The sequence below is a fragment of the Sorex araneus genome, chromosome 4, assembly GCF_027595985.1.
Source record: "Sorex araneus isolate mSorAra2 chromosome 4, mSorAra2.pri, whole genome shotgun sequence".
Lineage (NCBI taxonomy): Eukaryota > Metazoa > Chordata > Mammalia > Eulipotyphla > Soricidae > Sorex > Sorex araneus.
This window is the reverse complement of record NC_073305.1, coordinates 25019268-25046394: the sequence shown is the minus strand read 5'-3', so window position 1 is coordinate 25046394 and position 27127 is coordinate 25019268. Positions and strand designations below refer to the sequence as shown.

General features: G+C 45.6%; 1 protein-coding gene across 2 annotated transcripts in view; it reads right to left on the bottom strand.

Moving 5' to 3' along the window:
- RARB (retinoic acid receptor beta) overlaps positions 1-27127 on the bottom strand; it is a 429787-nt gene that overhangs the window by 25182 nt on the left and 377478 nt on the right. The window lies entirely within an intron of this gene.

Genomic DNA, 27127 nt, shown 5'->3' with positions numbered 1-27127 from the left:
TGCAAAATGACTCGGGGACAATCACATCCACCCTAAGAGGATTTGCCCAGGCAACTGGGAAGACCTGAGCACTGGCCATTCTCTGGATCTTCCCAGCAAGGGTCTGAGGAGCTCAGGGGTGGGGGGTGGGGCAGGTGCTGAGAGCAGAGTAAAGCAAAGCACAGGGTGGGGGCTCGAGGGAAGAGGTGAAAGAAAGGAATGGAAAGAAAGGAAGGAAGAGAAGGAAAGGGAGAGATGGTCAGGGGGAAATCCTATAGCTGTATAAGCACTTGGGACAGTAAATATCCAGGGAGAAAATGAAATTCTGGGTGGGGTGGGGCATTACAAGGTGTCACTGCAGGGTGTCACTCCCCAGTCAATCAGGCTGGGGGGGTTGACACCTGGTGTGCGTGGTGCTGGGGCCGGGGGAGTCAGTGCTGGTACTGAACTTGGACCTTACACATGTAAGCATAAGTCCCGCCCTTTCCCCGGGCCTAACGAGGAACCTTTCCTGAGTATCATTCAAGAAACCCGTGTTGTCTCCCCTAGTTCCCTGCCTGAAATCTTGCACAGAAGAAACTGAGCCTCCAAGAAGCAAAGGAAAGTGCTTTGTTCACCCACCCGAGCGAGTGCCTTTGGCTCTGGGTCTCAGGTAGGCTTCAAGACAAGGACTTCTTGGAGAAGAAACTTCCTTTGACGATTTCCTTCCTCTAAGACTCAGGTGACACTGTTCTTTGGGACAGAATATTTCCAGGTCTAGGATGAGTCGTGGGCTGGAGCGATAGCACAGCAGCAGGGCATTTGCCTTGCACGTGGCCAACCCAGGTTCTATTCCTCCACCCCTCTCAGAAAGCCCAGCAAGCTACTGAGAGTATCTCACCCGCATGGCAGAGCCTGGCAAGCTATGCTACCAGCTATTCAATATGCCAAAAACAGTAACAACAAGTCTCAAAATGGAGATGTTACTGGTGCCCACTCAAGCAAATTGATGAGCAATGGGATGACAGTGACAGTGACAGTGACAGGATGAGTTGTGGAGATGGAGTGCATCAGGGGAGGAGACTGTCATGGACAGAGTTTCTTCAGGTACAGGCGTACCCTTGGGTCAGAGTAACCCAAGGGCAGTGGGTAGCATGGTAGAACGCTGCAGTGCAGATGGCGGGTGGCACTGGGCTTCACAGATGCAGGTAGAAGCATGCGGGAGGCAGGGACAGAGCCCAGGTGGCAGTCACCCGGAAATGGCCCTCCACAAGTCACAGTCTGGCTCTGTGAGAGAAGAGTGACTGTGGGCCTTCTGTGTGGCATAGTGACCCTCTTCTTCAGTCCACACAAGCAAAAGTCACATCTGAACAATATTATGCCCAGATTCCTGAGGTGCACAGTTGAACATCCCTCCCCTCCATAAGAGCACAGAGTTACCCAAGAACCGGCATCTCCACTTTGACTTATCTGCTTAAGAAGAAAGGAAAATGTATTCTCATGAAAAACATAAACACGAAGATTCATGAAAGAGGCATCATCACAACAGCTTAAATGTGGAAACAAACTGTCTCTCATCTGATGAACGAATGAACAACATGGGACTCTCCATAAGTGGAATGCTAAAGTCCACACAAATGAACTACTGACACATGCTACAACATACGTGAACTTCCCAAATATCATCTCAGCAAAAACAGCCAGTCTCCAAAATCCATATACTATGTGATCCTAGTAACAGGAGATCTTCATGATAAATTCCTGAATGGCACCACCCAGAGACATAAGGGGGGAGCAGGTGGAGGAGGAATCTGTCTACTGCCACATCCTGTAAGCAAGGAAGCACTCACATAAAAATGTAGGTGAGTTACACAGGCAGAAGAGGGTAAGGACCTTCCCTGTATGAATGGACTGAGCTAAATATTGAGGACCCCAAACAATAATGTAGGGTCCATGCCTACACATGACAATAATGTTTTGGGGTTTCTTTGATGGGGAATGTTTTGGCCACACCCAACGGTGCATGGTGACTATTCCTAGCTCTGTGCTCAGGTATGACTCTTGCCTGTGCTCAAGGCACCAAACTCGATGCTGGGGATGAAGCCCACAGTCAGTGGGATACAAGACAAGCACCTTGTCCCTGTACTAACTCTCTGGCCCAGTGATGATGCTTCTGAAGAAGCCATCTGGTGTTGGCATCAAACAGGCCAGGGACCACATTTGTTTCTTCACTATTTTGTCCATTCATTCGTTCAACATTTAGTCTGTGATCATTTCCCATGACTCATCTGTTGTGGGGGTGAAGTGGGGAGCCACACAGATGGTTCGTGTTATCTGAGAGCTTGCTACTGATGGTGGGAAACAGACACCAGTCACACAGTAATAGTAACATCGTCATCTTGGCTTCACTGCTACACACTGTAAGACTCACATACTGCTGCGCTATCCATTGTCACGTGGCACATGTTCAGTGGTAACTAAAGGGTTCTCCTTGACAGCTCAGAACCTCAATCCTCAGAACCACCTGAAAGTGAGGGGTCATCATCATCATCATCATGGCTATTTCGCCGATGAGAAAGTGGAGGTAGAGGAAGCAACATGTCTGGACCAGAGAGATAGCATAATGACTAAGGTGTTTGTCTTGCCTGTGGCTTACCTGGGTTTAATGTGCAGCCCCCCGTAAGGTCCCTCTAAGCACTGTCAGAAGCAATGCCTGAGTACAGAGCCAGTAGTAAGCTCTGAGCACTACTGGGTGTGTTCCCAAACCAAAAAAAGTTAGTAACAAACCCAAGGCCATGCTTCCTTTAAGTGATGGAGTAAAGATCTGAGCTCAGGAGATCTAGCTCTTTAATCACCATTCTCTGCCATGTCTCTTGCACACAGACATGATTCCAGGATGTGGTCATACTCTGAAGGATACTATAGGGAGGAGCTAGAGGATCTCTCTCTCTCTCTCTCTCTCTCTCTGTAAGAGAGCTGCTTGACAGTGGGTCTCCTCTTTCATTTTAATTGTCACTTGTGGCCATATGCTTCAAGGACTGCTCAGGCTCAGGGCATCCCTGGAGTCGGGGGGAGTGACACATGTACTCCCGGCACCAGAGTCCCCATCACAGGCAAGAAGCTGGATAATACCGTTCCATGTGGCCGTTCTTTCCCCTCGCCTGTGAAACTCTGGGAGGCAAAGGTCATATTTTACTAGTTTCTGTGACCTCAGGACAAAATGCAGCACCCAGACCACAGCAGGGTTGAAACAAGGAATCCTGTCAGTTTCCGGGCTCAGTGCAAGGCACACAGCTCACCCGAGCTTCTTCCAAAAACCAAAGACCCACCATCATTTCAGAGCCCACAAGGCACGTCTCAATACTCCTAACCCCCGGCTTCAAGGGCCAGGAGGTTGATAAGGCAGGTGGTATAGTGGAGGGACAGGCACTTGATTCATTCAAACACCTGAGAGAACGCAGTTAAGGTCTGCAAAGCACCCCTTGGACAAAAGGGGCTCCATAAAACATCAAGTATTCTCCTTGAGAGGGTTAAGTGCCACAAATCAGATTTGGTGGCATAAAAGTAACATATTTATGATCCACTATCATATTGCAAATGAAATGAATGTAATAAAAGTGTCACTTATACAAATACCTCTGATGTACGGATCTCGACCTATGAATATGAAAACAGACACCCAAGCACTTTTATTTGAATGTCTAATCATGGAAATAAATGAAGTCATGTTCATTTTAATGTGTGCACTTGTGCATGTATCTGGAATATTGATTTCCATGCACACAATAAAAATGTAATGCAGGAAACATGCAAAAGATGTGAATTTCACTTTGATTCAGGAAGAGATGAAAATAAGACCCCACAAAAATTTCATCCCTCCCAATAAAGGTTGGGGGGAGACATAAAGAAAAATACAATTGACAGTGTTTTGGGCCCATATTGCTTCCTATATTCAGTCCTGCAAAGAATGCATAAATGGCCAATTTATTCCTGCTGGGATATGAAGGTCTAGAATTCATTCATCTGGACTCTTTACCACATTGCTCAATGGAAGAATGATGGGCTGAACTTGGTGATAAGCCATGCAGGTGCCATGGGGGAGAGATGTGGCTATGACAGGGGTGTGCTGTTATGAACCTACAGCTACACTGAAGACAAAAACACAAATAGAACTTAAATTTAGCTAACACTCTTTCTGCGGGGTGGGGGCAGAGAAATAAGACAGTGAGTAAGGAGCTTACTTCGCACACACCTGACCCAGATTTAATCCCTGGCCCCCCAGGTGGTTCCCTGAACCCCATCAGAAGAGATCTCTGAGCACAGAGCCAGGAATAATCCCTGAGCAACTCTGGTTATGGCCCTCAAACCAAAATCAACACCCTCCCCCTTATTTTAGACTAATTATGGACTCTTCATGGATTGAAAGCAAGTGACTAACAGTATTCCATAATTATTTCAGGACTGAGCTTGGTGCTGAATCCTTTATGACAGAGACCAACTATAAAGCTGGGTAGATTTGGGGTGCAAAAAGATGCCCTCTAGCTCAGAACCCCTCTCCTGTGAAGGTGGAGCTTCTCTGCCTCCTGCTACAGTGCTTGCTTACTGAAAGTTGGCAGAAAAATTTCAACAACACAGCAAAAGGAGATCAGTAAAAAAAAAAAAAGCTGCAGCTAAGTTTTCGCTGCCACTAAGGAGACATGGACCTTTTGGCCCAGGCTGAGGGCGAGGACACCCACTAGTCTCTTCCTTGAATGACTCCTTGGAATCTTGAATTGAGGGTTTATAAAGGAAGTTGTATCTTCAGAGGCCCACTGCAAACCTTCCCAGTGTCTGGGCAGACCTCAAATTTTTTGGCTGTGGGCCAAACCTGTGTGAAGAGTAAGGGACAGTCTGGCATTTCTAGCACTAGGAACTGGGCTGGGAGCATAACCCAGATTGTTTACAGAGCATTCACTATGCCAGTCTGGGGGAAATGGTCTAGACAGGACTTTTGGAGAGTTTCACAAGGATCTACCAGACTGGCTCAGCTGCTTAAGTCAAGGTGCTTACAGAAAATCCCTGAAACATCAGCATGCCCAGATACCAAACTCTTTGGGGTTATACTATTTTTCTAAACTCTTCCTGGTACCTGGAGATTTCACCTCCCGTCCTAATGAGAGTGTTTCCTCTGCCTTAGAATTGCTCCGTTGTGGGGTTGGCAGGGGCAGCCCTGATGTGACTTTGCTACTATGGGGTAGGCCCGGAGTGATGATCTTCCATGCAAGGCCAATGTAAAGAGTTTTGAGGTACAATCATAAGAGAAAAGTTCCATAGTTTGAAGAAGAGTTTTCTATAAATTATAGAAAAAGCTCCTAAGATCCATTGCCGAGATAAGGAAGGGGGAACCTATTCTGGGCTAGAGAAATAGTGCAGTGGGGAGGGGATTTGCCTTGCATGTACCTGACCTGGACTTGTACCCCAGCATCACACATGATCCACTGAGCACTGCCAGGAGTGATCCGTGAGTATAGAACCAAGAGTAAGCCCTAAACTTACCTAGGCAAACCCCCAAACAGAGATGATGCTAGGGGGAGATGTACCAGACTTCTGAGAAGGTCTCCTCTGCAACCAGGAATACGTCCCGAACATGCTCGCTGGCAGCAATGGGCTGCTGTCTATGCTGGCTTCCTCAGGTGCTTATCCAGAAGAGGCTGGTAATTTTATGCTTGTGGCAGAGCCATTTAGGCAACATAAATAGGGCTGAGATGAAGATCTCCACTGGTGGCATGGAGCAAAATGCACAAAAGTAGAAACTGAAGACAACCCAGTTGGCCCTGTGTTTCAGATTCGGAGCCTAGACACACACGGATGCAAAGTCCACCTCCTGCTCTAAAGCTTCCAGTTTAGAAAATGGGTAAACCGGTGCCCCTATCCGCAACCCAGTTTCAAGGATGGGACCACTTTCTTGATATCAAGGTGAAATTCTCTCCGCAAAAGTTCAGACTGAACTTGTGTATCTGAAAGACTACTCATAGGGTGTCTGGGGAAATGCAGGCTGTTTCAGAATCGGAAATAAGTGGCCTTACATTGACGCTATGGGTCTTGCGCAGTCTGACTGAGCAGAGATGCAGGCACATTCCCCTTGGCTCCTCATGGGGTACACACAGATCACCTTTCAAAATAGTGTCCCATGGGATTGAGTAGGGGAGGGACAAGCAAAAGAAATTTCCCAGCGAAAGGCGGTGCCAGATAAATCCGTGTCCTGTTCTATGTCATCAATATTCTTCAGAATAAGTTACAGGCTTTCAAATATTTAATAACCATTTCTTTCATGATAAATTCTAATGGCCAAATTTTTCATTCCTACTATCCTCTAAACTCAATTAATTTTCATAAGGTGAATGAATTGTACTTCTTCTTGACAGTCTTCCATTATTTGTCCTCTTCATTTTTGTTCTGTTTTGTCTGGGGGTCAAACCCTGTGGGGCTCTGGGATTACTTCTAGCTCTGTACTCAGGAATTACTCCTGGCAGGGCTTAGGGGACCATATAGGATATCTGGGATTGAACCCAGGTTGGCAGTGTGTAAGACAAGCTGCCCTATCCACTGTACTATTGCTCTGGCCCCTCATTTAAATTCTTTAAACTGAAATGAGGTACTTTGCTTGGAGAAAATTCAGGGAGCAGCCTCAGTAATTCCCCATTGGGGAGGCTGACCCCTGGGTTAACCAGACATAATAAAAGTGACAGAGGTAGAGAAACAGGAAGTGGAGGCTGTACTTAAGTGATGTCTTGATGGGGCAAAGATGACCCTCATCTTCTTTTAAGCCTATGACTTTGCAACTCCTCCATCAAGAAGTGGAGATAATTCCATACCCTTTGCATTCGAGCTGGTCCTTGATTTACTCCCACCATTAAAAGGCACTGGTTTTAATATTCCAAGCCTAGACTTTAAGAGATTTTTTTTTTTTTTGCTTTTTGGGTCACACCTGGCGATGCACAGGGGTCACTCCTGACTCATGCACTCAGGAATTACTCCTGGCGGTGCTGCGGGGACCATATGGGATGCTGGGATTCGAACCCGGGTCAGCCGCGTGCAAGGCAAACGCCCTACCGGCTGTGCTATCACTCCAGCCCTTTCGCTTTTTCTTTTTTTTTTTTTTCTTAAGAGATTTTTGTGTGTTTCTGCTCTCCCCTCAAGGAATCTTACCTCTTTGTATGAGCAAGTGTGGGTCAGCCTGCCGGGGAATGAGAGACCCAGGCAGAGGTCAGCCTACACAGACAAATTTAGGTCAGCCTAAATCAACGGAGATCCTTTAGGTTCTTGACTCTGGAGGAGTGCTCCAGCAGGAGGAGCAGGGCTGCCTACTCAGCCTGCACATGCCCACAAGAGCCACACGAGCACCTAGTGAGAGCACTACCCAGATATACCTCACGGCTTTGGAGGCAATGGCCAGTTCTAGTGTTTCAAGTCACTAAGCTTGGGATGGTTTGTTAAACAGTGATAGCGACCTGATATAACCTCATAAATCATGAGTTTACACAGTAGCACATGCCCACATGCTCTTTCACCTCCCAATGTCTCTGAATCAATGGTTCCTTTTTTTTTTTTCTAGTGGCACTGTAGCACTAGCCTCCAGTTGTTCATTGATTTGTTCAAGCGGGCACCAGTAACGTCTCCATTGTGAGACTTGTTACTGTTTTTGGCATATGAAATACACCACAGGTAGCTTGCCACGCTCTGCCGTGTGGATACTCTTGGTAGCTTGCCAGGGATCTCCAAGAGGGATGGAGGAATTGAACCTGGGTCAGCTGCGTGCAAGGCAAATGCCCTATCCACTGTGCTAGAATTGACAGATAAAAATAAATTTTAAAAAATAAATAAAATTTTCAATCCACAGCAGAGGGGCAGATTCCTTGAGGGGGCTTTAGGGCTTGGGGAAATGTCTTTTTTTTTTTTTTTTTCGCAATTTGTATAAAAAACCTGTTTCACAATAGTTTCTATGCTGGCCATTCCTAAGTGTATTCTATAGCTTTAACCTTCCAAATCCATCCAGGTGGCAGAAAAGGAGACACAACTCAAGAGGGTAACAGACACAGATAGAGAGGCCTCAGGACCATCCAAGCTGAGGTTCAGGAGTGGTGGTGAGGCTGGAGCTTCTGTGAGGTGGACACAACCTGGGTTTCAGGGTCTTGCCCACGGGCAGAATAGCAAAAAAAAGTTTGCTATTCCTTCACCTCAGGGTTCAAGATCCTGCCTTATATCCGTTATAGCAGCTCACAGAAATTACAGAATTGTTCTCTTCATCAGTCTTAAATGTGGGAAGGAGAGTGGCATTCCAAAGGCCCACATTTCAGAAAAGGAAACACTAACTGCAAACTGAGTCTAAGTTTAATCATCTGAAAAATGGGGATATTATTTTTTGTCCATTGTAAGAGGATCCCTGTATAGATATATCTCAGCACAGCCGACTATGTACTAAAATAGTGTGAGACCTAAAATCAATTTATCACCACTTATCAAATTCTGTAGCTACCGAAGATACTGAATCAAATAAAGCATGGCTACTTCCTCAATAAATGAAATGCACATGATACATAATTTAGATTAGATGGGCTTAATGTTCAAAGTATTGATGGAATGCTTTGAAATGTGCAATGCTAAGACATCAGAGAAAGGGAAATGGAAGTAGGAACAAACAAAGTAAGGAAAGGAGTGAGGGAAGAAAGGAAGAAGGAGTAAAGAAAAGGAAGGAGGAAACACATTTTAACCAAGGCAGAAACAGTGCTCCAGCCTGGATCCACTAGAAGTTGAAGTAATTGGTAGAAATAAAATGAAGGTAAAAGACATGCAGTAATGAATCCGGAAGACACCAGCTCGCCAGAAATGTCTCCAGACCCCATGTTGAGCCAATTTCACCAGGGTTCCTCAGATGGAACGGGTGTCCCCTCTCTGCCCACTCCAGATGAACCCCTGGTAGCCACAAACTTTCAGGAGAAAAACCCAGGTACGCGGAAACAGGGTCTGAAGACCCCAGGCCACGTGGTGGCAGAGATGGATTACCCCTTCCCCATCACTCCGCCCCTCCCAGGGTCCTGGTTGTCACACCCATGAACTGCCTCTAGGGCATTTTTAAGCATACCACTGGCCTTGACCTAGAGACTCACAAATGAGTCACAAAATGAATTAGCCCCCTATAAAGATGTCGCTGGATCCCAATCATTTACATATTTAGAACTCCAGGACTTCTCGTGATATTCATAATAAACAATAGAAAATAAATGATCTAGAATCTGCCTGTGGCAGGCAGGCTTGAACGATGGTGGGGAAATTCGAAATAATGGTGGAAGGAAGGTTGTAATGGTGGTGGGATTGATGTTCAAATATTGAATGTAATCAATTAATGTGAACAACCTTATGAAAATAAAATTTTTTAAAACTGAAGATAGAGTATAGGCATACTGAGCAGTTAGAAATGTTTAGTGCTTTATCCCCTGTGGCAGTATTTTCTATGTGAACCTTTACTGTACCACTGTATCACTGTCATCCCATTGCTCATTGATTTGCACTAGCGGGCACCAGTAACGTCTCCATTGTGAGACTTGTTGTTACTGTTTTTGGCAAGTTGAATACGCCACGGATAGCTTGCCAGGCTCTGATGTGCGGGCGGGATACTCTCGGTAACTTGCCGGGGTCTCTGAAAAGGGTGGAGGAATTGAACTCAGGTTGGCCGCATGCAAGGCAAACGCCCTACCCACTGCACTATCGCTCCAGCCCTTACTTAGTAAAAGAAGATATGACCATGTTCATCTTGTTGGGATTCAAGTTTTTCAGCTATTGCTTAACATGTTTTATGCATCTTCACCTGAGCCACCCATGTGCCGATGAGGTGTATAGAGACGAATGGTCTGCAGGGCTTCCTCAGGTTTGCAAAATGCCCAATTTAGGATATGATTTTAGAAAACTTCCTATATATTATCAAATAAATTTTGAAATCCAAATAATTTAGAGACATAGTTTACATATGAATGTGTGGGCATTTGTAAACACTGAAATGAAAAGCTTGTACTTTAAGGTACTTTAAAAGTGTACTTAAGATGGTATGCCCCTAGTGATTCTTACTGGGGTCCATAAGTCACAAATTTTCTAAGGGTTTTCAGAATCAAGTATGTTTATTGTTCAGTATAGTTGTTGTTCTAAATGCCTCCATTACTTTGAATTTTTATGGAATTATAAGTGAGAGATATATGAATGCATTATAAATATATGTGAATAAATATAGGTGGACATACATATGAGTATATCTCTAATATATATATGTGGCCTCTAGTCTAGTATTGGAATTTATTAATCATAAATTAAGTATACTCTCCTCTTAATTGTGGATGAGTTTAAATTTATGTCAGTGTTCTGAATATCAGCTTACCTCTCCAGGTTATTTAAAAAGAAATTATTAGAAAAAAATGATCACTCAATTCTTTTTCAAAAGCAGAATTATTTTTATCCATTCATCCACTTGTCCTTCCATCCAATCTGTTCATTTATCCATCCATCTATTAATCTTTCTGACTGTGCATCCTAATTTCCTCTCCATTGATCTCTGATTCTACCTATCCATCCATTTTCCCATCTCTCCAACCTTTCCTACACTTTCCTATTCATCTATCCATTCAGCCCACCTACCATCTATCCAGCCATCTATTTATTTACATCTCCAATTGTTCAAATAGTTATTAAGCACTTAGACTGCCCAGCACTGTGAAGAGAAGGAGATAAGATTGAATGGGTGTCTTTCAAAGAGATTCACAGTCCAGGAGAAGACAGTCATCCAAAATTAAAATCTTGCAGTGAGCTAGATGCCAGAGGGAGATATTTATTCATCGATTTAAAGCAATCGAATAAAATCTAAGAAGTTGGTTGGGAGATGGCACATCTCACAGATGTGGGAGCTGACGGTTCAATCTGGGGGAGTCATGAGAAATATCACAGAAGAGGGAACTTTTGTGCTGAATGACCTCTAAGAGCACACTAGGTGGGAGCATTCAGGCAGCCTCCATGCACAGGAAGGTGCCTCGCCTATGAGGGATAATCAACAAATATGCCTTAAGTGAATCTGGCTTGGAGAGTTAGAAGCCGTTCTAAAGATGAAGAGAACCATCTGTGCAAAACCATCTGGGAGCACATAGTGACAAGAGGGAAGTCAGCACTGGGGTGGCCCTTAAAGGATGGGACATGAGAAATGCTTCCGGGAATGACTGCGGCATGTTTGGAGGAGAGCAGAGTGGCAAAAGCGGAAGCAAGAGATGGATGGGGAAATGACCTGATTGGAATAATGAAGAAAGACAGGCAGAGGGTAGGGAGGACCGCAAGAAAAAAAAATCTGCGAGATTTGTTCAACAGAATGTGGGACATGAAGAAGAAAGCTTCTTGGACTCGAGCAATATTACAGCAGGTAGGGCGCTTGCCTTGTATGCAGATGACTTGGGTTCGAACCCCAGCATCCCATGTGGTGCCCTGAGTACTGCTGGAGTGATTCCTGAGCATAAAGCCACCAGTGATTCCTGAGTAAAGGAGGAGGAGGAGGAGGAGGAGGAGGAGTAGGAAGAGGAGTAGGAAGAGGAGGAGGAAGAGGAGGAGGAAGAGGAAGAGGAAGAGGAAGAGGAAGAGGAGGAGGAGGAGGAGGAGGAGGAGGAGGAGGAGGAGGAGGAGGAGGAGGAGGAGGAGGAGGAGGAGGAGGAGGAGGAGGAGTTCAATTTTAGTCCTGAAACTGGAATAACAATGGATTTTATCAGGAAAGGAAATGAGGGAAGGTGGTGACAGGTGGAGCCAAAAAAAAAAATCAGGAGCCAACCTATGAATATTGCTAATAATTTTGGGGAATGGCAAGAAGATACAGAGATGGAAGCATATTAGTATGGGCAAGACAATAAAAATGATGAGGAAAATACCATAGAAACCAATGGGGAAAAAAATCTTGAAAAGAAGCAGTAACCACATCACCAGCGTCCAAAGTAGTCGACAGTCAGAAAGAATGAAGAGGGAGCAAAGTTCATTGGTTTTGGCAACGGTGAACATGGTGACTTTCAAGAGAACATTTATAGCAGAGCCTTGAGGATGGGAGCCAGGCTGGAGGGCAGGGAGGTTAAGAGGAGGCTAAAGAAAGCCCTTCAAAACTCAACCTAGGAAATAAGCTTAAGTTCAGGCACTCGAAAATTTGTTTTCTCTATAATCAAACCTGGAAGAGAGGTCAGTGAGACCCACTCATGTTTACAAACACAAAAGGCCGATATTAATTTCCCAGAGACTCTGAAATTGTCATTTGCAGAAGCGCACTGGAAGGTCACGACGGAACAGTGAGTTCTTGGAAGGCACATTCACTTGAAACTGCCTATGCAGAAAGCCCGAGCAAGAAGAGTCTTTAGCTCACTAATGCTGGGCGGGAGGGAGGCTTCCCGGGCAGAGGCCAGAGCAAACTACAGGCTTGGAGGGAAGCAAAGGGGCGGCCAAGAGACTGCAGAGTCCAGAGGCTGCACCTCACCTCTGAGGCTGGGACGCAGCTCATGTGATTTGTGTTATGGAGGCACTGGGGAAGGGGGCGTGTGTCGGGGATTGAACCCAGGGTCTCGCACTTGCAGGGCGAGTGTTCTACCCCAGTCCTGACTCCTTGCAGAATCCAGTGAGCTTTCCCAAGGAGATTTGGGTTGTAGGATCATTTGGGGATGTAAAGGGATGACTCATTCTTACTTGGTCTTGACTGGAAGAACCAAGTGAGAACAGGGCAATATCTGAACTCAGGAAGGACTAGGGTAAAAGGTGACAAGCTGGTTTCCAGTTTGGACAAGGCTGAGGGAATGGTGATAGAGGAGCTGCCGCAGGCAGTCCAGGAACCCAGATTCCAGAAGGTACAGCTGGTTCTCTGAGCTTAGTGCTACTGACGCCTTGGGGATGGGCTGGATGCTTGGAGAAAGTCTGTCTATAATAACCATCGCCATGGGAAACATGGCCGAGCCCTTAAGCTCCCTGGTGGTTTTTTTTCAGCTCTTAACGATTAATAATCAACTTATTGTGAACTAGACTTAGATACCTGCAATCTGACATTGATTTATTCATTCTTCAGAGTGACTGAGCTGTGACTTTTGGCTCTGGGTGTCAGGCACAGACCTGAGGTAGTAGGAAAGCAAAGGGGAGACCATGTTGATGCTGAAATAGTGGGCACAGGAGGGAACTTCTACCTAGTGTACTTGAAAGATCCCTGGAGAGTTAGTTCAGGGAGGGGGGAAGGCTACTTTACATATGGCCAACCGAGTTCAATCCTCAGCATCACGCATGGTCCTCCATGCATTTCCTGGAGTGATTCTGAGCACAGAGTCAAGTGGAAGCCCCCAAACACTGCTGGGTGTGGTCCCCCAAACAAAAAACAAAAACAAAGCCAAATCCAAATCCAAACCCAAAACCTCCTGACAGTTCCATGTAAGAAAGTACATGGAGGACATGTGTTTTCATAGTTTCAAAGCCATGAAGCAAACTCACAGGATGAAGCATTATGATATCTCAGCATTGGATATTAGGAATTTTCTATAAGAAAATACTGAGTTTCTTGTTCTTGCAATGCAATGAGGGGAGAAACTCCAACCCTGCGGAAATTCAGCTTCATGATCACCTACTGCCATGGGCCAGTGACTGAACCTGAGCTCTCAAAAGTCCCTTAGCGACCAGTACAGTGTGGCATTAGCAGAAAACATCCTCACATTTACCAATACCTCCCCCCTCTCCACACACCTTGGGGTGGGATTCTCACTGCTGTGCTAAACCACCCCCACATATCATTCCATTTAATCCGCACAGCAATAGTAGGAGATGTTACTATTATTCTCCTGATGCACAGGAGAAAATAGAGGTCAATGGAGCCTAAGTTTCTCAAAAACACTCATTGATTGCACCAGGATTCCAACCCAATTCAATCTGTTTTTCCTTTCCTTTACTCTTAGGCCCCCTTCCTTCCTTGTTTTCCTTCTTCCCTCCTGCCCTCTCTCTTTCCCTCCTTCCTTCCTTTTTCCCTTTCTCCTCCTTTCCTATCCTGCTCCTATAAAAAAAATGCTTAAAATGGCTCACTTTTGCAAAAGATTAGTATACAAGAATGTAATGAGGGACTGTAATTAGGAATTTTTCTACTTGGCCTGAGCTGTCCTGAATTCCATCGAGAGGTTACTCTCAGGCCACATGTGTGACTGCAGGAAAATGTTAAACATGAAACAGCAGAAATAAGCCACAGTCCCCAAGTCAATCTCAGCAGGAGAAGAGCTGGCCAGAACTGGAGGCAGCTCAGCCTTCCCCGGAGTGAACTTATCAGTTTCTCAATATAAATAGATCATCCCAAATTGCCTTCGCCTGTGAAGGATAGCTAGAATGCTATTTAGCTCACAAAAACCCTCTTTCTGGCCTACAGAACGTTAATTCTCAGGTCTTTATTTCTCTGGAGAGTCATCTGGGAAAGAAATAAAGCCGTCTTCGCCACTCTCTGCATAGCTCCCAGCCACATACTTGGTTGCTTGACATTCACAGAGAACTGGGTTCCCATTCCTGGGAATGCTTTGGTTAAAGGAGCCCCCCCCCCCCAACAAATGCAAGAAGTCCAAAAGCCAGCCCAGAATGTTCCTGCCAGATCTGCACAGCTCACTTCCCCCTGCCCTTCCTCTGTCCTTCCTCTAAGGCTCACACCCACACCCCAGAATGTGCTTTTCTGTTCTTTCGATCCAAAATACTGCTCATGCCTTTCAGGGGAGGGTCAGGCTGGGGGACACAGGGGAGGGGGGAGGGAGGGAGAAAGAGAGAGAGAGAGAGAGAGAGAGAGAGAGAGAGAGAGAGAGAGAGAGAGAGAGAGAGAGAGAGGGAGAGGGAGAGGGAGAGAGAGGAAAGATGCGCCAAGTGCCCCAGGACATCAACTGGACATCTATTTACTTCCCAGTCATTTCCTGGGGGGAGAGACAGTACAAGGTCGACTTTGGGATCTCTGCGAAGACAGCACACCTCCAAAATAAACAACAGGACACACAAACAAAGAAGTTCTGGCTGTGGGCAGTCAACTCTGAATGTGATCATTAGCTGAGACACAGATCTTGTTTAATACAAACACGCGAGCACCCAGGACGTGCCAAGCACTGTCGCGGATGCCAGGGGTGGGACCGTGAAGAAAACAATACGCTGTGTTTCTTGAGGTCTACTTTCTTGGTGGGGAAGGCAGGCAAGAAATAAAGACAAACAGCATCATGTGTGAGGAAAGTGTGTGTCCCCAAGGCTTGTGAGGTCGCTGGGTGGAAAGGCTTCTTTGTGAGGGGGGGCCTCTGAGGAGATTGCTGAGGGCACCAGCCAGGTGGACCTTGGGGCAGAAAAGCTGACAAAGATGGGGGAGGTGTACCGGGAGGGCAAGCTTCTACTAAATTAAAGAGAACAGCTGGAGAAGCATTTGGTAATTTACTCCTTCATCCAGTCAATCATTTCACAGCGATATTTATAGGGAATTTGTGCCCAGCCAGGCCTGGCACGGTGACAGCTGCCAGAGATGCTGACGAACAGGAAGCCGGTGCGGTTTCGCGTGGAGCTGCCTCCAGTGTGGGACGGGGGCGTTGTCTCTGGGAAAATGCTGGCGAGCAAATGGCGCAGGTCGCGGAGGCCCGACAGTGTGTCTGAGTGAGCATGTGTGTGAGCGTGTATGAGTAAATGTGTAAACACGTGCAAGCGTGTGGGAGAGAATAGGAGTGTGCGGGAGCATGTGCATGAATATGTGTTTGTGAGAGTGTGAGCATGAGTGAGTGTGTGAGAGAATGAGAGAGAATGAAAGAGTCTGTGTGTGTGTGAAAATGTGAGTGTGTGTGTGTGTGTGTGTGTGTGTGTGTGTGTGTGTGTGTGTGTGTATGTATGTCCTATGGCGCCACCCAGGACAATGGAAGGCAGGCTCACAGAAGAAGGATAGAGTATGTTGTTTTGTTTTTTTGTTTTTTGTTTTTTGTCAGAATCAGCAACATGGAGTTTGGCCCCAAGGAACAGTTTCTGCCCTGTCCTCTAAGAACTGTCTTTGTTTTTTGTTTTTTTTTTTTTGCTTTTTGGGTCACACCTGGCGATGCACAGGGGTTACTCCTGGCTCTGCACTCAGGAATTACCCCTGGCGGTGCTCAGGGGACCATATGGGATGCTGGGATTTGAACCCGGGTCGGCCGCGTGCAAGGCAAACGCCCTACCCTCTGTGCTATCTCTCCAGCCCAAGAACTGTCTTTGTTTTGGAAGCTTTTTAGCCCAAGTTAGGGAAGAGAGCATAGTTACCCACAAAACATACACGCTACTCCCAGTATTTGTTTCTGGTTCATTTGAGTTCTCAGAAGTAGGTGTTGATTGCCCTCTCTTCCCAACTATACTGTCACCTCCACTCCGCTCTCTCCAAGGACTCTCCTTCCCCTTCTCTGGCATGTCCTGCGGTGACCTGGTCTCTAGACCCTGCCCTAGAGGTGGCTACACACTCCTCCCCTCAACTTCCACACACCGCTCCACCCTGACAACAGGGCACCACAGAGCAGAGAGGCCTGACAGGAGCTTCTGCCCTGACGAGAGAAGGTGGGGAACATCTGCGCTGAGGTGCTGATAAGCAGGAGCAGAACATCTGGAACTGAGGGGAAAGCATGAGCAAAGCTCTTGGGAACACGGAGTCCTGAGGTCTGGGCCTGGCATTGGAAAAGTGTCCTGGAGAAGCTCTGGGGAGAGGTTTGCTTGCTTACAAGCCTGGAAATGAAGGCCCGCCTACAAACCCGCCACGCTGCTAGGATGACTGATAATACTTCAAAGGTGAATGCCTTCTGAGGGCAGACAACTGTCAAGGGTAAAGGCTCTGTGTTCAAGGACAATATGTGGTATGAGGGATCGAACCCGAGAAGGCAATATGTGAGGCATGAGCCTTACCCATTGTACTATCTCTCTCGCCCCAACTCCAAAATCTTATGAAACAATACCTCAGGTTATTTTTTTGGGAGGGGAGGGCAAGAACTCTCCAAAATTATAAAGTTTTTCTTTATTAAGTGTTCAGAGTTGCTCCAAAGTCAGTGCATTGCCTGGTAAGCTTTTTTTCGGGGGGGGGGGGGTCACACTCAGCGATGCACAGTGGTTACTCCTGGTTCTGCACTCAGGAATCACTCCTGGCGGTGCTCAGGGGACCATATGGGATGCTGGGAATTGAACCCAGGTCGGCCACGTGCAAGACAAACGCCTTACCCACTGTGCTATCACTCCAGCCCCATCCCTGGTACTCTTGGAAGATTAGACCAAAAGGAAACCTCTTAGCTAGCGAGGTCAAGTTCACACAGATGATGAGGAAAGATGCAAAGATTCTGGAAATTCTCTCAGGAACAGTTATCTGCTGCCCCTTCTCAGTCCCTGAGTGAGACCGAAAAGGATAGTTAGCAACTGGGGTACAGACCATACCCCCATGAAAGGCTGCTGTCCACTGAAGGGGAAGTATGAGTCCAGAGACACCTACAACAGCCATTCAGTTGGTTTCACTGAGTCAAGACTTTGCTGAAAAAGCAAAATGCAAAAGATGGCAGAAAGATTTCCTCTTCCTAGACCTAATTTATAAAAAATGTAAGCACTTCAACTTTTCAGGCAGTTCACAAAATTCACCAAACGAATTATACTATATGTTACAGGTCTTCCTTTGTAGGCAATCTGGTTTTCATTTTAAGGCTTCAACACTCAAACTCATACCTTAAGGGGTATGTTATTAATTTTTCCTATCCTGACATCTGAAAAATATGTATTTACATTCAAACATACCTATTATGGAAAATTTCAACCATAATGAAAGTAGAGAAAATAGTATAACAGCTTCCACACTCAACACCCGGCACAATTATCAATTTATGGCCAACCTTATTTCCTCTGCCGTCCCACACTGCCCTCCCCACCTAATTTATTTGAAGCAAACCCTAGACATCAAATGCTTTCGTCTGTGATGATTTCCAACATCTTTCTTTTGGAACTTTTTATCAAACCTTACTTATTTTATTTGGGGAGAGGAATTGGGTAGCACCTGGCAAAAAACCCACGTGGTTCTGGGGAACAGAACTAGGACCAGCCATGTGAGAGCCAAGTACCTTACCTCCCGCCCCCTGATTTTTGCCTTAGTGAGTGGTATTATTCCTCCCATGTAGCTTTGGGTAGGGAGAGAGGTCCTGGGTGAGAACTGACCTCTGTCCTAGAACATCCAGAACCAACAGCGACGCCAAGTTGTGAAGTTCTCCTCTTTGCCAAGCCCCTCCCACTTAACAGTAGAGTCCCTTTCAACCAGAACTGCACCTTCAGCCCCCAGCCCTTGGCATCCGATGCTTCTCACCCAGCCATTTTCATTACCTCGGGAAACACAGGGCGTATGTGCAAGCAGTTAAGTTTGGCCGAAGACGACCGATGAACACGAATAATATTTTCCTTCTTAATTCCACCCAAGTCTCTGGTCAGCCTATTCCCACACTCGCTCCATAACCTTTTGACGGAATTCAGGAAATTGCACAATGACTGGTCAGCTCTAGAACCTGCCCTGGGCAAACACGGGCTGTTTCTGCTGCCTCTTCCTGCTGAGGGGTCCCCTAAAATGCTCATCAGCTCCTCCCTTCCCCCCGCTTATCCCAGGATTGTCTCTGATGACTACATTTATTTAAAAACTGGGACATGCCAGTGAGTCACACTGTTTTTACAGGATATAGAAGGTTTTTCAAAATGACAAGAATTACAAACATGATTATTAAAAAAATGCCTGGAACTAACCTTTTTCTAGAAAAAAAAATGTCTGGATCATACCCGGCAATGCTCAGGGGTTACTCCTGGCTCTGCATTTTGTAAATTAATGCTGATGGCACTTGGGGACCCTATGGGATGCTGGAGATTAAACCCAGGTCGGCCGTGTGCAAGGCAATTGCTTTGCCCGCTGCACTCTGGCTCTGGCCCCAAACGAACCCACTTTTAAAAAGAGGACGGTGGGGGGTGTGGACTGGGTTTATCCTCTTCAAGAATAATTATTGACTCTCTGATTACTGAGAAAAGCTAAGAAACATTCAACTTGAGATGCTACAACTTGAAGTCCCCTGACATCTCATTTAATGGGTGCCCTGATTCTGGCTCATCCTTTGTCTTCTTTCCTCTATTTCTTATCTTTCATACATATACCCCGGAGGCTAACATTCCCGAGGCCAGCTCAGAACTTTCTCCCAAGCATCAGGCATGTGTATTCAGCACTCTGGACATTTTGTGGCACCTCCCCTAGGTCCTCTTCTAACGGGTTCTCCGCCACCCTACCTGACTCCTCCTTCGATGCTGCCCGGGGCCTTTGCTCCAGTGAGAAAGGAAAACCTCCCTCCTCCTCCTTATCCGATCCATCTACCCAGCTGCACTCAGTCTACACACTGATGCTTACGTCCACTCTCTCTCTGAATGGTGCTTTACAGAATGGTGCTTTTCACCCGCCCATGTGTGAAATGTAGGACCAAATGGAATGCAATATAAAGGAAACGGAAAATAGTGCTCATAGTCTGAGCCAGGGAAATAGCACAGAGCAAGAAGCTCATGGATTTCATGAACACGGTTTGATTTCTGACATCTCATCACCCCCTGGCAGTTCCTAGAACCAGAGAGCTCGAGAGGCACTGCATCTTTGGGTCTTGGCTTTGTACCATCTGGCACGGGTGGCAGAATATCTCTGGGAGTGGTACTATGAGTGCCCCAAGCAGCACCTGGAAGATACCTGCTGACAGTTCATGCTAAAGCAAACTGTTTACTTCCAAAAATTTATCCTTCCATTCTCTGTGGTTCTCATACAAATCCTGTGAACTGCCCAGACATCCTTCGGTGCTTACCATATAAGAATATCACTTAAAGTTCGTCCTTCTCATCTATAGTAAAATTCTGTCCCTATCAGCTCAAAGGATCATTTTTCTCATAATATCTTGGGAAATTCCTTTTCAACCCCTCTCCATGCATGCACGCACACACACACACACATACATGGACACACAGCCACACCACACACTCAAAATCCAGGATAATAAGCCAGCCTCAAGAACTGCCACTATCCATAGTGTAGACAGCTTTAATGAGAGCACTCACTCCTTTGGCTTGGGATGTTTCTAAATTCCAGGAACTGATTCTGAACATGTGTCCTGAATGGAGACCTTCCAGGTTTTACCACTGGAAGGAACCTTAGTGATCATCATGAATTGGTCTCTGTAGAATGTCAAAGATGGCACAATACAAGTGATCCCTACTGCAATGACCTGCTCATGGTGATCCTAAGAGTGGCTTTAAACACACTGATGTCCCCAACTACCGCCATGGAACACCACTGGTGGCTCACCTCTGGGTGTGGCAGGAATTGACATGCTGTTGTCACTTGTGCAGTTCAATACATATGTAAGTTTGAGCAACGTATTTTGTCTCTCTCAGTGTTACTTGCCATGGTCCTAGATGAATAGTCACAATCAGAGTGCGAGTGAAAACTCCGCCACTCAATAAATGGTGGCAAACTCCATGACTTCCGTTTTTGCTTATGGCTCCTTAAACAGTTTGGAAAAAATTTCTTCTTCCTGACACCTGGTTTTCTCCTTCTGTTCAATGTGTTCAGTCATGTCCTGTGGTAGACAGTTTGATCATCTCATGCCACCATAGTCAAACTTTTATGAAAATGTGAATATTATTTCATGTTTTACTGAGGTCTCACAGAGCACAGTAGTATTGCAGTTGGTACTTAGAAAGGTGGTGTTGCTACACCAATCCATCTACCAGTGTTTCATGGTCCCTTCACCACTGTCCAGGGCCCTACCTGCCTCTGGCTCCCTTAGCCCCCTCAGTTTCTAGTTCTTTGGGTCATATCTCAGGTCAACCTGCTTTCTGTACTTCAGGTGAAGTGTTCAGTGAATAAAAAAAAAAAAAAAAAAAGGAACATTGTCACACATGTGACCTTTGTACTTAGTCCCAAGTACACCAGATTAGGATTATCCTACCCACTGCCCTGATTTGGTTTATGGCAAGATGCGGGCCATCAGAAACAGCTCTGATCTTTCTCAGTCTATAGACGTGGAAAATTTTGAATCAGGATTCGATGCTCATCTCTTGCATGGTATCGTTTGCACCAGCCCAACCTTATCGTCTGTGGCGATCTTATGGAACCTTCAGATTGGAAATTTTCCTGTGGTCAGCTCCATATTCAGGACCAATGTTAGGACTGAACCTCCTGCGTCAGGCCCCTCCTTAGACGCTCTGAATGTGCTGAGGTCTGATAGTCTTCGTCTCCTTTGTTCTGCCTGCTGGGCCCAGCTGCTTCGCAGCAAAGAGCACCGCATAAAAGGGAACCCCCTGAAGTGCTACTGCTGGGGTTTGGCCTACCACGTCTGGATGCCATTTCCTCCATACCGGATCATCAAACTGAGTGCAAGTCATAATAGAGGAATTCATAATTGCTAACCTAGATTTCGACATGACGGAAATTTCTTAGAAGCTCCAAATATCAAAAAAGCACAACCAAGTCCCCAAAGTGAGTCAGGCTTCTTGGGAAAAAAAAAAAGAGTAAACACAGTCAGGTATTAGGCTCTAAATATAGAGTCAAAAACCTCCTTAAAATTAGACATCCTGTGGCTTCCCCTGAAAAATCCTTAATGCCTATTGCTGCTACAACGGATATTGGAAAAATATTTAGAAATAAAATATGGCATTTCTCCAGAGGATGTATATCAAGAGTGGGGAGAAAGCAGCAATTACTAGAAAAACTCAATAAATAACTTGGCAACCCATTACTTTTCTCCAGGTGTGCTGATGACATATATTAAAAGGATTCAAACCTTGCTGTTTCTTGTTTCTTCCCAAGAATTTTCTTTCGGGGAGTGGGGGGAGGGTGCAGTGTGGAGTCTGGTAAAGTTCCATTCACAGTATCAGCAAGAAAAGAAATACCCTATGCCACAGAATCAAAGAATTGGAATGTACATCACATTTCAAGGAAGGGGCTTATCTAAGACTTTCCCTGGGCACTGTCTTAAAATCAAGGAAATCTGAATGCCGGTGCTCCTGTATTATTCATTACATAATTGCTGTGTTTTATTAGAACTATGATCTATTATAACCTTGAATAGAGTACATTAAATGACATTGAAAATTAGATTATTCTGATTATTAGAGAAGTGAGAAATGTGCTAAACATTTGTAAGACTGATAATCAATCAGGGTATCCATTTGAGTGTAATAAAAATCAATCTGGAGCCAGTGTGTTTAAATCTAATTTTTTAAGAATGACATTTTCCTCGGAGTTTCTTTCTAAAATGTCACCATCTACTACAACGGTGATTGATTCTGTCTCTGGGGAGATGCCCTCACTCCAATTACTTCATCCACTGCAAACCATAGTCCATTTAAAAAAAAATCCAAATGAATCACAGCAATAACTATATATTTCATGGGGGGAGGGGAAGGGACCCCACAGATTTACGTCATTCAACTAGAAAACCACCCATTTTTCATCTTCCAGCTCAAACTGATAAAGTATGCTATTTAAATCATAACATAGCTTTTTACTTTCTTCCAACAGAAATGAAGAATTTTTATAGTGAATTTTTATTTCACCTGAGGAAAAAACAGGAAAAGACATGCTTATGTAAAAACATGACTCCCTTCATATCTTTTCAGAAAGAAAAAAATGACTGTTTACATACCCTTTTTTCTTTCTATTCATCTAGCCACTACCCTTTCCTTCCTTCTTTTCTTCCATCCTTTCATTCACTCATTCCTTCATCAATAAACAATCAACTCCAACTGAGGTGATTGAATCCAATCAGCTTGGGGACCTCTGAGTAAATTCAAATGTGCACAAGGTAAATAAGGATGGCTAAGGAAATTACATTCATGGAACTCTTATTGAACCAATCCTATATTCTGTAGGGAATTCATTTGGTTGACAAAAATAGGAATGGCTATCTACTAATTCAGTGTGGCCTCCTAGATTGGTAAATGTGGATATTGGTCTGGTAAGATGTGTATATTCTTCTGCCAGTGGGAGGAGAATGGGGGGAAGATGACTAACAAACAAGTGGACATTAATTGCCCACTGACGTCCCAATGGAAGAAGCCCGTCCTCTTCCCGGGCATTCGCTTCTCAAATGCAGGTCTTTCAGTAGGATAGCACTGCTGAAGGAAGGAGGGCATCTCCGCTCCTCTCCCCATTCCCACCAAAGAAGCAGGGACTTGTCTTGGTAAGTCTAAGGGACGCTACTAGGATCCGGGGTGAAGTCCTTTGGGCGCTCTCTCTCTGTCTCTGTCTCTGTCTCTGTCTCTCTCTCTCTCTCAATCTCTCTGCCAGCCTGCTTATGGGAGGAGCACACGGGTCTGCTCTCCACAGCAGAAGCTCCCAGTAGGAAGCTCTGCCTGGGGAGAGGCCTTTGGGTGTCCAGAGAGGGTGTCCACTCTGCTCCTGAGAGGGTGGGCAAACTTTGACTCAGAGGTGAAGTTCGGGGTTTCCATATGAATGTGCTGATACATGAGCACATCCATACCCAGAGGAAGGAACGTTATGCTGCCATTAATCTTTTCCAATTCCAGTCTATGGCATGGGACTTGTGACCAGGGGTATCAGGCAGGAGATGACCTTACCTACCTCCACCTACCAACAACTGCTTTGAGCTGAAGCTGCTGAGCTATGTTTTAGATAATTCATTTCTCCATATAATCTGAAAACTGTAGTAGTGTCAGAGAAAAGCTACTCTGGGAAGCCAGAGAGACAGTACAGTGGGCAGGGCACTTGCCATGTGCATGGGGGACCAGGGTTCAATCCCCAGCATCCCACATGGTTCCCTGAGCCCTGCCAGGAATGATCTCTACACACAAAGCCAGGAGTCAGCCCTGAGAATTGCTAGGTGTCACCCCTATCCAAAAGCTATTTTTGTTGGAAAGAGAAACCAAAACAGTATCATTTGTGAGTGGAGAGATAACTCAATGGGCTAGATGTAGGCTTTACACGGCGAAGGCCTTGATTCAATTCCTGGTGCTGCATTGTACCCTGAGCACCACTGGAAATGACCCCCAAACACAGAGACATGAGTAGCCTCTGAACATCAAGTTGAGTGCGGCCCCCTGCCCCCCACAAAGCAAAACTAAAAAATATAGTTTCTAAACCACTGCCATTGATTGGCAAAACAATAAAATTTGCAAAGAAAAAATACACCATCACGTAGATATAAGCCCTGCTAACATTTTAACTTCATTCTCTTTTTTTATGACTGCATGTCCATTTTAACATAGACCATATACAACAATTTTGTCTTGTTTTTCAACTAAGCTTAATTTTGTGGCCTTTTCCTCAGGTCATGAAAAAAATTGCTTTCATTGGCTGCCTAATGATTTTTTCCATGGTATAGATTAACATATGCATTCCTTCCTTGCTATCCTTTGGTATTACCAATTACATGCCAATGTATATAGTACTACAGTGAACATCTTCATATATTACCCTTGCATAAATTAAAAATCACTGCTTTAAAATTGCTTTCAAGAAAAAATTGCTAAAGCTTTTGAAATACCCGGTCAAATCACAGACAGATGTAAATATCAAACCTGGGCCTATGATGTAAATATCAAATCTGGGCCTATATGCCATAGATTTGGGGTCTGCTCTCCTTCATAGACCCTGGCCTATATTTTCCAGATGAGGGTTATTTTTGTGTTTCTAATCTCACTCACCTTTGTGGGGAGCAGATGAGTTTCACTTCCATCAGAACGACCCATCTGCTAACCCCCTGTTAACAGGGCTATTACACCATCCCTCTGGTCAATCCATCGTTCCAAGGAACATTGCTCTCATCTTTCTCACTTAGGTCAGTGCTGCTGCCTTAATAGTTCCCCAATGGGCCACAGATGGCCAATGGTCGGATATAGCAACATAATCAGATTATAGGACAACCACGACCCCTTTGGCCAACCTCAGTTCTTGCTCTGTAAACAGCCCCTACCCAGAGGGAGTGGATTTGCCAGGCTGCCCCTCCACACAGAGTTATTGAGACGCTCACAGAGAGCCTATCCCCACGCATGGGGTTTAATCAGTTTCATTGCTCGAGCACACTCGCTGACCTTTCAGCCTTCTTTCAAAGATGGACTGCAAGAAAGAGGAGAAGCCAGGTAGGGTGGTTGCTGGGGGCATTGGGATTTGGGGAAAGATTTCCTTCCTGGCAACTCAATTAATTAAAAAAGTCTTAGCAGCTGCTTCCCTCTCGCAGTAGGCTTCACCTTCTAAGAATGAGTTCAAGCCTGTGCCAGACCCAAAGCACCTGGCTCATTTTACGTGGTCAAAAGCCACGCGCCTATGTGTATCTGCATCAGGGTTTCTCGGTCGTGGCCCTTTTGGGGCCAGATGATCCTTCATTGTGGGGTCTTTCTTGTGCATGGTAGAAGATTTAGCAGCGTCCCTGGCCTCTACCTACTAGAAGTCAGTGGCACCTCCCCAAATTGTCACTGTCACTGTCATCCCGTTGCTCATCGATTTGTTCGAGTGGGCACCAGTAACGTCTCTCATTGAGAGACTTATTGTTATGGGCTGGAGCGATGCACAGCGGTTGAGCTTTTGCCCCAAATTGTAAGAAGCAAAAATGCCCACAGACATTAATTATTAGTGCTTCCGGGGCACAAAATCACCACCCCCCAATGGCTGAGATACACCAGTGCATATAAATAATAACCCAAATGAGAGACTAAGTACACAGTCTTAGGAATCAGACATGTGAACATCAGTGGCCATTTACCTTCCCTTGTCTCTGACCCTTATTTGCAAACTGGGCAGTAGTATAAAACTCACAGAGGCTGTTGAAAAAAGATGGAAGGATGAGGAGATAGCACAGGGCTAAAGGTGGTGCCTTGCTTGTGGCTGGCCCTGATTCATTCTCCGGCACCATATGGTCCCTTGAACATCACTAGGTGCAGTAGGGTGTATCCCTGGGGGTTCTTCAAGCACGACTAGGATAGCCCTGGTGAACCTTGGCATTTCAGGGCCTAAAGAGCAATGCATCTAGGGGTCCTCACCTAAAAATCTACCCGGTTGGCCTGAAAATTGCCAGGAGGGGCTACTGGCAATTGGAGGAGGCAATTGGAGGAGGCATTTGGAGGAGGCCCGGTCTCCAAGAAATATTGGAAAGTATGTGGCACAGTTCTCAAGAAGTACCCAAGAAAGGCCAGGAAATGTCATGTGGGTCTTTGCAGATATATCCAGGGAAATGCCAGGTGTTCACAGGACCTTGCAGACCTGCCAGCACACATAGCCGCAGAGCCTTACATCACGCTTGGAAATGTGGCTAAGTTTTGCCTGTCCTGGGTCATTCCTCGATGAATCAACTGAACAGAACAGCACTTCTCAATCTAATAATAGAAACAAAAGACTCTTGACTGCATCCAGAGGGGGGCATGAGTTAGTTTTCTTGTATTTATTCCTCCTCCTAACCATTATCCAAATTTCCTTTGAGGAAATTGAACCTGTCCCACTGGGGATCGTTTTGGTCAGACGGAAATCCAGGCACCTGCATCTTTCATTTATTTTAGAGGACACAAAGGCTCAATGTCACTTCTTCCTTTTGCACAGTCAGGGGTCCAGGTGCCAGTCTCTGCCTTCTCCAGGGACTGAGAACCGTAAAGAGGAAATAAATGCCTGGCAGGTCACTCTTTATTAGGGGGCAGGAAGAGGTTGACTCCATATCCCCTTTCCCTCTGCTCCCCAGTGCTCAGGAACTATTCCTCATTTTGTGCTCTGTAGTGACCCCTGGTGGTGTTCAGAGGATTACATGTGAAGTCAAGGACAGAAACCGGGTTGGCTGCATGCAAGGCATGGACTTTAGCCGCTATGCAAGCTCTGCTGCCCACGGTCAGTCTTTTTAAAGGTAATATTCTAGCCAGCCTATCCAAAGGCAGCTTCCTTGCCAGTCACTCAGAGCCACAAAGCACCAGACTCTTTCCAAACTACTTCTGCTCCTTGAAGGAGCAACCTGCATCACTGTATCCTGAGCACGGTTGGAATGGACTCTGTTTAAGCTGGCCAAATTGGTTTCTGTTGCTTATGATCAGACAATCTCTGACTGATATGTACTCCCAGAAAATTCTATGTCAGGGGGCATGGGGAAGATAAAAGTAAAGAAATCAT